General features: G+C 34.1%; 1 pseudogene across 1 annotated transcript; it reads left to right on the top strand.

Moving 5' to 3' along the window:
• Positions 1 to 1,318: 1,318 nt before the first annotated feature.
• Positions 1,319 to 6,718, top strand: LOC147063645 (tubulin polymerization-promoting protein homolog pseudogene; annotated as a pseudogene). The gene is made up of 3 exons (XR_015072059.1): positions 1,319 to 1,479; positions 3,697 to 3,829; positions 5,523 to 6,718. The product of XR_015072059.1 is annotated as a tubulin polymerization-promoting protein homolog pseudogene (transcript).
• The last annotated feature ends 4,626 nt before the right edge of the window (positions 6,719 to 11,344 follow it).

Consider the following 11,344-nt stretch of genomic DNA (forward strand, 5'->3'; position numbering starts at 1 on the left):
TGCATTTATTCGTCTTAAGTTAGGTAGGTAGGAATTATATAACTAAAAAACTCGCCCTTAGGCATCTTAGGCACCTTAGGCTCCTTAGGCATGCCCCCCACAAAGGGGGGCATGACAGGGCTCTAGCCTAGGGGCCCGGCGTGGCGGATCTACCACATAATTGAGATAAATAGACATCTTAAATTTTAATGGTAAAAAAGTCGCCTGCGGGGCTATTTTATTTCAGGGTTATTATCATTTTAAAATACTTAAGTATATGATTGTGCGATGTAATTTTTGGTTATTGTGTGTCCTCCATAATTTTAGAAAACACCACTGTAGAGCGTCAGACTGCCTTTTTGGTGGTAGGTAGGGGGGCCGCTTCAGGATATGGAGGCCATGTCCTAAGTTTCTCATTTTCTTAATTCGGCACGCTATAATATTTTTGTTGAGCCCCTAATATGTATTTATGCCCCTTTATGTCAACCGTTTATGTCAACTGTCATCAGTAATAAAAATAAATTTATAAAAATGCGGTAAACACTGAATCATAAACCAACTTCGACAGGTGTGATATTCGAGATATTTGAGAAATTTGCCGCCTACCGGCGTGATACCGGCCTGCGATGAGTCAATAAATTTACAGGACAAACATTTTAAACATGAATCACAATAATTATAGGTATAAGACAACAAAACCCTACACATTAATTAGTGTGGCTATAAAATTCCAGGTCCATCTTAGGTAGGTACCTATACACCTATCATCATCAGCCTGAATCTATGGGCCTCTACAAGCTGCTTCCACTTCTCTCGGTCCTGTGCGTTGCGCTGCCACGTACTTCCGGAGAACTTTATCATTTCATCGATCCAGATAGGACTACCTTGCTGACGTTTTGTACCTCTAGGATACCACTGGATGACTAAATTTGTCGAACGATTGTCTCTTCTTAGAGCTATCTGTCCAGCCCATCTACATTTGAGGCTTTTAATGAACTCTATTACATCGCAAACCCTTGTCTGCTTCCTTATCCACTCATTCCTCTTTTTACTGAATTACTGAAATAGTAATAATGTTAAAAAATAAATAATAATAGGTAAATAATATGAGATAGGTAGAATAATTATTATCTTTGCTTTTTTCACGACTTTATACTCATAGAATTGGAATTCTGAATTCAAATTTTATAAATTCGTAATACAAAAAGGAATATTGATAAAAAAAAAACAAAATTCCGACATTCGACAAAATTTTATCGTGAACCTATTTCGCCATCAAAATTCTTAGTGTTTTTTTTTTAATATAACATATAAATAGTATAACAATAACGAAATAAAAATGGAAGAAGCCTTCACAGCATTCGCGAAGTTCGGGAATCCGAAAAGCGACGGTAAATACATAACACTTTCAAATTCCGACAAATGGATGAAACAGTCGGGGGTCATTGACGGGAAGAAAATCACCACTGTCGACACGGCTATTTGTTTCAACAAATTCAGGTATTTAGGACATTATATCTCCACATTTCATTAATTCTACTTTCTTTTAATTAGGTATGCATCTATCTTTGATTTTTCGTACCTAGGTATTTACGTATATTTGAAATTTCTTAACAATGTTTTACAAGGTTAGTTGTTAACTATATTCGACTGACATTTAAACGGTGGTTCCATCTGCCCTGAGAGAAGTGGAAGATCGAGAAGAATGGAAGGTCTTGGTCGCTCAAAGGATGGCGAAATTCAAATGTGGTCACGATCCTCAGCCATGTGTGCACGACCAAGAAGAGAAGAATAGGAAAATGGGATTCAATTTATTACAGCTTTGTATGAAATAATTTAGATTCCGATATTTTGCACGGTGAATAAATGACAGTGTCCTCAGTGGTTCCCAGGTTCGAATCCTGGATCTGGAGTCCAGAGTATGGACCTAATAGGTTGAGCAAGTTGCTGACATTTATGTGTCGTAAAAACAAAATCTGTTAACGGCCCACGTGCTCCGCGTAGGTCAAAATGGAGCTTTTATGGTGTTTTCAAAGCGTGATCCTGGACATTGCTTAAACGTTGTAGATAATCTATTTATATAATTTTGAAGCCTTATTATCCTTTATATTTATTTTAAAGTATTTCTATTACATAAAATAGTACTATTTTAAACCTCTCGATCTAATGTTTTAGAATATAGTCATATTTTAGTACATCCATGTGCAGTGGTGATAAGATTTTTTACATTCAGTAATTTTTAAACGCATTTATAAAACCATTAGTAAAATTTATGTCGACATTATTATAGTGAAATATTTACGATAAAAAATTATATTGATAATCTCTGTGATCCCAAATTTGTCAAGAATTAGGCATTTTATTATTCAAAAAATGGGCATGATTAACACATCCGAAGATAATTCTAAAGATACTAATTATAAGCAATGTCTTTGACCATTCAAGTGTGATAAACATCCTACGAATAATGATTGTTTTATAATAATTATTAAACTACGAATAAGGTAGTATTTTTTTAAAATACGCCATTTCTATCGGCATTTCACAGTGGTTAAGCTACAACATACGGCCGTAGCCATAAATTGACAAAGTATAACTGAAGTATGGAGTAAGATCATATCGACTGTGGAAAGGCAAAAGGATTTAACCCTGACTTTTTGCAAAATAGGTTTTATTGAATAATAGCATTGCACACAACTAAATACACGTTCTGCCTAAAGAATGTAAGCTGCAAAATGCCAAATTATTATCAAATTTTAACTTTTAATTTTTAAAAAAGAAGGGCGTTTGAAATTTGCGTCCAGGTAAAAGGATTTATTCCACATCAATGACATTATAAGTCGTTCAAGTAATCTTTTACGGAAAAGAAAAAGGCGTTATGCATCTTACGTTGCAAATGTATGAAAATAATATAAAATATTAGCGTTAATATTATTAACGCGCGTTTAAACGCGAGAAAAATTTCGCTGCGGGCCGCAGGTTCCCAAATTTTCAAAGCCGGCTCGTTTTTTTCCCGGATGGTGGGAATTTTGTGGAACGAAGAAATATCAGTAGATTTCATAAAATATCAGTAGATCTACTGAAATTTCACTAGACATGGCAACACTAACACTGCTGCTGGTTCTGGCAAATATACATATTGTTTTTCAATCTGTCTTTTGGAGTCGTAGTGTGGATCTCACAGAACAGATAATAAATAGAATTCCAATAGGCAATATTCAATAAACTACACTTTGATGCAGGGTGTCCTACGAAAATGAAACACGCATAATGCGAATGCAATAGTGTGTGTAATACACCAATATTAAATGAGCGTCAACGCATAAACCGAGAAATTGTCAGTATTCAATGACGTATTCTTGACACGTGTTTATCCCGGAGTATTCCTTACTCGAGATAGGTTACCTGCTACTCCTTACCCGTTACGTATTTCAGTTCCCATGTTTTCTGAGTTCCCTGGTGGATCTAATAGGTTCAGCAAGGGGCTAACATACATTTCTTGTAAAAAAAAAAAAAACAATCGGGAGACGCTCGATTAGCACCGAGTGTGGTTCGGGGCGGTTGGTTTGGAGGGAAGTATTCGGCGTCTAATATTCTGCCAATCTGGCGGACCGCCCCCTGTTCAGCAACGGACACCACTCTTATAATGTAGATTTAGGTACTGACTCGCCGTGAGATTAATAATACACAAATTATGTGTTTCCTTTTTATCTCCAGGTCAAAAGCGCTTGGCATGGAAGATTTCATGCTGTACGTGGAAGAGCTGGCACGTGACAAAAAAGTCGAACCGCAGACTCTGGTGGAGAAATTATTCAAATGCAAGATGCCCGGCGCAGCCAAAGGAGCGACGGTAAGAATGGTTTTTAATATTTTTTTATGTCATCAACATTCACACACTGTGGACAACTGCACTGTAGAGTGTAGATTGTGTAACTTGTATGAGGGGAAACTGACTGAAACCATCAGCCCGATTCACCAATAAAGGCAGACAAGCATTCAAACAGAATGGAATTTACATGGATCAACGTTTGGCCGAAGCGATAATTAATGCGAATTTATTCTTTTCAATTGAAAATGTGTTGTTTATGAATATGTTATGGGGTAGGTACCACAAAATTAATGGGTACTGGCTTACCCTACTGGGTGTGGTATAACAGGCTAAATATCTCGGGTGTGAAACAATATGGGATAAACTTAAAAATAATATGCTATTTCCAATAGTTAATAATATGTATTTTAGTTCGTCTGTTAGTTTATTTGTGAAATCTACACCTACCTACAATACGAATACGTTCAGCTCTACAACTACCTGTACGCCGGTAGCCGCGGCGTAGACATCAAAATTAATAATAATAATATTTACTTACATACTTCTTCGCAATATATTTTGGATGACAGTGACATCTGTTAATATTACTTTAATAAGTAATCAAGGCGAATTGCTTCCCTAGCGGGAAAATGTGAAGCTCTATTTATTGAAAGTGAACCTATTTTGGGCACCTAGCGGAAAAATACGAAGCTTACAATTTTATTTTAGACAATTTTTTAGATTAATTTATGTATTTATTAACATACATTTAAAAAAATGTCCAAAATCGTAAGCTTTGTATTTTTCCGATAGATGCCTCTAGTCATCATCATCAGCCTGAATCTATCCACTGCTGGATGAAGGCCTCTACAAGCTGCTTCCACTTCTCTCTGTCCTGTGCGTTGCGTTGCCACCTAATTCCGCAAAACTTAATCATTTCATCGATCCAGCGGCCTCTAGGTTTACCTTGCGGACGTTTTGTACCTCTTGGATACCACTGGATGACTAAATTTGTCCAACGATTGTCTCTTCTTTAGGCTTTTAATGAAATCTTATCACATCGCAAACCCTTGTCTGCTTCCTTATCCACTCATTCCTCTTTTTGTCAGTAGTGATAAGGTTAAACAAAACTTATAACCAGCTGTGAAGGACCTAGTCTTATATGATTTTATGATAAGGCTTATCATTAAAATATAGTTAATTATTAAGTTTCCTCTAATGCTAATGTATAGAAATACAGCAGGCGCTCGGTAATCCGGCGTTCACCAATCCGGCACGTCCAATAGTCCGGCATTTTGCAACTCAGCTCTCCTGCTCTATAATCCGACAGGTTTCACATTAAACTGCCGGATTATAGAGTGGAGAGCCGTTCGCTTGGCAGTTCGGTGCCCGACCTTGACAATCCTAAAAATCCTATAGAAATCCAAAAATCCGACATTTCCGATAATCCTGCATAGGTGAAAAAATATGGGTGCCGGATTACCGAGCGCCTACTGTAGTTTGAATGTATTTTTATGTTATTTAAAAAAAACAGTAATTTTTCTAAAACATAAAATGAATAAAACCTTTTAAATCCTTATCTAGTTTTGGTATTGTCACAATATTGAAGCTCGATCTGACTTCTTTGGTCCAGAAACGAATTTGTCATAATGTGGCCAAAACATTTTTGTAAGAAAAGAACAATAATTATTGTTTTATGACAAATTCGTAATTATGATATCGATCAATATTTCAGGTGGCGGTTAAAAGTGGCGCAGTGGACCGTCTGACAGACACCAGCAAGTACACGGGAAGTCACAAAGCCAGATTCGACAAGGACGGCAAGGGGAAAGGAATCGAGGGAAGGGAGGATATCCCTGACACCTCCGGATATGTGTCCGCATTCTACCGTGGCAAACCTGACAAATGAATTATATTCAAGCCTTTACTGCCTGTCATTTCACCATATACCACACACTTCATGAAATTAGGTAAGCAGTATACAATATTGACGACAGTGATTCTTAGCCAAGTGTCAAGAAACCACAAAAAACTGTTACACATTTCACTCTTTTGAAAGAAATTTTCTCATTCCTTTCTTCATGATGAATATTTGATTACCAAATTAATAAAAATGGTTGGGCGGATCGATACAATAATTTATGCTGCCTAAAAAATAGATGTATGCGGGGAACATGCATTGTGGTAGACCAAAAGTAACAGACTTCGCAAACACTCTCAGCCTGCGGTCTGCCAAACTACACATTCTCCAAATACAACCATCTTTGCCAAAGTGCGTCGAATCCCTGTGTCAAAACAATCCCTGCAACGAAGATGTGGACTGTGACCTGTCACACTGACCGCGTTTAATGTTTCTATTTTCTTGTATTACCAGTTGCCATATCGAAGGATTTTCACAGACAATAGGAATAAATTAATAATAGAGGTATACTTGCATTAGTATCATATACAATATACATACATGTTGATAATATTATATACAGCAACACATTTCCTTTTTTGAAGTCATTAAAATCAGTCTGATACCTTTTTTCTTCGTTCACTATTATGAGTTAAAAGTTTCCATTCCAAACAAAAATAATGATGGGTATATTGATAGACAACTCGCTGGGTAAAAATATTGATACAACATTTTTTGTTATCTTTAATAATAACGAAGTTGAGATCCATTGTAACCACAAATCATTATTGGAAGGAAGAAGTGAGAAAATCACTCACATGGAATTTCAATACATATTCACTAAAGTATGAAATCACAGTCAATATCAAACTGCATAATTGAAGTTGACCACTAACCAATGTCACCACCTGGTCACCTGGTCCATTTGAAAAAAATTCATGAAGCTTTGAAATAATTATTAGATAATATTTTTGATAAATTTACTAATCACTGACATTAAAACAATTAAATTAAAAGTGATCCCCGAGGCCAGAAATGTGTATTGAATTTAATAATATATCGAGCCATTGCGTCTGCCAGAGGAGACATTATTCAACATTTGACTCAAATAAAACACAAGTTTAATTCAAATATGTATATTTTACACAACTAACCTTTGTACAGTATGGTAGATATATTTCTTAAATATGTATATTTATATATATTTTTAGTTATACAAAAGATGTTATTGCGGTGACACGTGCATTACAGTTGACAGCCATTCAAACAAGCCATTCGTTTATTTTTAAATCGATCGATCGGATGATCGAAAAGAAAAAAAAATAATCAATCTATTCTAATATCACTAAAATGAAAAGAAAAAAGAAATCGAAAATTGCTTCCATCACGGAAAAGGAATAAAAAAATACTGCCACCTACTAAATTATAAGATCTGTTAATTATTTTCATTAAATAAAGTTGACACACGTTTAAAAATGTTTTTATTTCTCGATCATTACCAATATAAATCTATTATAATTTACAGGGATTAATTATTAATTGCAAAATAATTTATATATTATTTCAAGCTAGAATATAAATTAAAATCAATAATCTTTTTAACAAAACTGGAAGCTAATATTTTTATCTGCGTGAATAGTATTGATTTTTTTAATATTTTGAAGTGTTTTACTTTTCGAGACATATTAAGTTATACTATTCAGTCAATATCATGCACAAAAACATGTAAAAGAAATACCTTAGTTCATAATATAATATACAATTATATTTATATATGATTTGAGTATTTTTATTTATATATTTATCTCTCTTGACATTTGTCAACATTTCAAAAATAAAAAAAGAAGCAGCAATAGAATACGTTAACATTCATGAAATAAGGGGTTTATAATAAAATTCTAATAAAAGAAATCTCTTGGATTTTTATTAATGACAATTGATTATTGTAATTGAAAACTAAACGAAACAAATTCTGGTTGTTGAATAAATTCTACCTTCAGCTTATTATATAAATTTTTCCATCAGGGAGTGCCATTTTTTGTTTAAAATTAAGGTATATCAGTGTTGCAACAAGAGAATAATTGTGAAATTTATAATGACGAATACTTTTGAAATAAAAAATTATGAATTATTACGCAGTATTTTCATAAAACATAACGTTATCTTTAAAATCATAAAGAGAAAAAAGGTCATACATCATATAACTTGGCTGATAAACTCGAACAGTGCAACGTAATGTTCGCGAGAATAGAATGAGTGTTCGAGTTGTTGATTCTGAGTTGTTTATGTTCGCTGCATCTGATATAATTATTGAACATTTCAACAAACATTCTCTTTTCAGCATCTCTCTTTGTTTGCCGCGTAATAGATTTTAATTCAAAGAAACAATGGGTTACTATAAAACTACAGTGCGATTTCTATATTATGACTGTGACATTATAGTATTATGAAGTGTGAAAAGATGGAACCGGGTGTCAGAAGCATAGATATGCACACGAAAGAGTGGGGGGCTTTTAATTATTGGAAACAGAGCTTACAACTGGTAAGTGTGTACTCGACGTCGCTTAAATAAGATTCAAAATACTTTTGTATCTTTATCCCAAATTGATTCGAGCACGTAGCTTCTGAGGAGTGATTGAATCCCCATAGTACAGTTCAAAGGTATCCAATTGTCTGAATTCTGATTGACTGTAAAATACGACTTTCTGTCTATCGAAAAAAGAGCAATAAATACTTTTATCATCACATATCTCTATGTAAGCTCAGGTCGGTGATCACCATTGATTTACCACTAATGACTAATATCGAATAAATTAAATGTGTACATCAGGGCTGTTCAGTGGTTGGCCTATCAATGTAAGCCGGTATACAGCCAATGTTGTGTCGGCTAATTGATATGAAACTGTTTGCAGCCAATGAGGTTTTAAATCGATAAGGCGCAGATGAGCCCAAACTGAATGCGGGCAATGTACGATTTTCACTCGTAAAAGCGTCTCTATAGGCGCATTTTAAACCTCGTCGGTGGTCACTACCAATAATTGAAAATGCGCAAGCCTGATACTACAAGGTTCTAAGTGTTCATCTTTGAGAAAACAAACCAAACAATGAAGTAGTATTCTAAGCTGCACATTGCTACTTTTGTTTCGCCAAGGACAAACACTTAGAACCTTGTAGTTCTCTACTCGCAAATGATCATCTTTGAGGAATTTTAAATAATTCTTTCAACAATTGATGCAGACAAAAAATGAGTTCTAAAAACGTTGCCATCATCATTGTAAATGGTCGTTCAATAAAAAACTTGGTTATTTTCATTACTTATTAAAAAATATGTTAAAAGCATTAGTATTCACTTTTTAGTGAACATGCCTTTTCGACGTGCAATTTTGAAATGATTATTTGAATATAATGTCACGGCTAAAATACAAAAGCCTCACGATACAATGTACATGGATATTCCAAAACTAAACGTAAAAGACCGTTATATCCCAACACAGAAAGACAACTAATAATAATTATAACGACATTATTTATTATTCCTATAATATGACTTAAATCCATGGTAATTAATAATATTGAATATATACTTTTTAATGTTCTGAATTACATACAACAAAGCTATAATTATTATTATCGTAACATTAATTTAAACAAATACATATATCAGTTCATAAAAAGCTATATATTTTAAGCAAAACAACAATATTGATAAAATATGCATTCGTACACAGGCTAGACTTAGATTTCAGGACACAATCTCAATTATGTTCAATTGAAATTGATATCTAATAAAATCACAAACAGCATCTTCGGATAAAAAAAATTTACTTTTCGCAAAAGGCACCGGGGACACCCAAAGATTTTGACATCACTCTGTCACAATATTTATTATGGTGATAAATCTATAAGCAGACACAATATAATTGCGGGGACGTTACTAATGTAACACTGGCCTTAGATACATTTCACCAATTTCTCGTCAAACTAACTGTGACGCATGGTGTTAACATTCAAATGAATATATCGATAAATTAAAACTATCAACTCGTGATTTCTATGGATATAAAGTTAATACATTTACATATAGATTATAATTCAGGATATTGGTTTCGTCTTTCAGCGTCTTCAGATGGTAAATACATATATGTGACGTAAATTATTAGTTCAACAACCCAAACCTAAACAGTCTTCGATTTAGAATTGTAATCGAAGACATTACAAAAAAATATTTTCTTTAACATGAAAAGTAAAGGGTAAATCAGTTTTGTTTTTTTGGTTTTTGTTAGTTTCTGTACCGCTATAAGTGGATGTATCTTTACACTCTACCCTTACAAGGAATGGCTGTTAACTATTCACTTAACCCATTGGAGTGATACCCTGAACCGGATCAAGAGCTGAGCGACCTCTGTGGGCGCTGAATCTAGTAAAGTAATTCAACATGATTAATGAAAGAGAGCAAACGACATTGACTAATATAATAAACGAGTTATAATATTTATAATTAAACTCGTTTACTGTTCATTCGTAATTAAATAACAACACAAATTTTACATATGCAAATAAATACTTGAGATTTTCAAACACATCAAATTAAGAGTTTTGAAAAAAAGTGGAAAAAAAATATAATATTTTGATTTATTTAAAAATCATTATTCAGAGCACGAAATGTAGCTAATTTTAAAATCTAGTAAAGTGTTTTGCTACTCTGAAATCAATTGATAATAATTTAAAAGAATATGTATTCACCACATTATAAATTGCATTAATTTTATGACACATAATTATATGTTTTACAAACGCATTTATTACGAGGGTGGGTCAATAAGTCCTTAGAAAAGCCGACAGGTGGCGCGACTAGTACTGTAAGCGGTTTGTTTTCATGCAGCGGCACTACCGATTCAGTATGCTGCAAAGTTTCAATCAGATTGGTCGGGTTGTTGTGTGTTTCTCGTACATTTAAAAAAAAAATTTGCTTGTTTACAAAAATGGAGAAAATTGAGTTTAGAGCTGTTATTAAACATTTTAATATAAAAGGGTTAACAGCAAAGGAAATAAAAAATGAGTTGGATTTAGTTCACGGCATATCTGCTCCTTCACTTGCAACTATTTATAACTGGTTAAATGAATTTAAACGTGGTCGTACATCAACAAAGGATGAACCACGCTCAGGACGTCCTGTAGAGGTGACTACACCAGAAATGATCAATAAAATCCACGATATGGTGTTAAGTGACCAAAGATTAAAGTTGAGTGAGATAATTGAGGTTACAGGGATCTCAAAAGGTAGCGTCATTTCTATTTTACATGACAAATTGGGCATGAAAAAAATTTCTGCAAGATGGGTGCCGCGTTTGCTCACAGTCGACAATAAACGCAATAGAGTGGTGGCCTCTAAAGCCCTGTTGTCGCTCATGCAACGCAATCCGGATGAATTTTTTCGTCGCTTTGTAACTGTAGATGAAACATGGACATGGACAAACCACTATACTCCCGAGACGAAAGAACAGTCAAAGCAGTGGATTGCGAAAGGCGAACCATGTCCAAAGAAGGCGAAAACCGTAAAATCAGCTGGTAAGGTTATGGCTACTGTATTTTGGGATGCACGTGGAATTATTTTCGTTGACTATTTGGAAAAAGGAAAAACAATAACAGGGGATTAT

Source organism: Rhyacophila brunnea, unplaced genomic scaffold, assembly GCF_057557595.1.
Source record: "Rhyacophila brunnea isolate RB1 unplaced genomic scaffold, BYU_Rbru_1.0 scaffold_9, whole genome shotgun sequence".
NCBI lineage: Eukaryota > Metazoa > Arthropoda > Insecta > Trichoptera > Rhyacophilidae > Rhyacophila > Rhyacophila brunnea.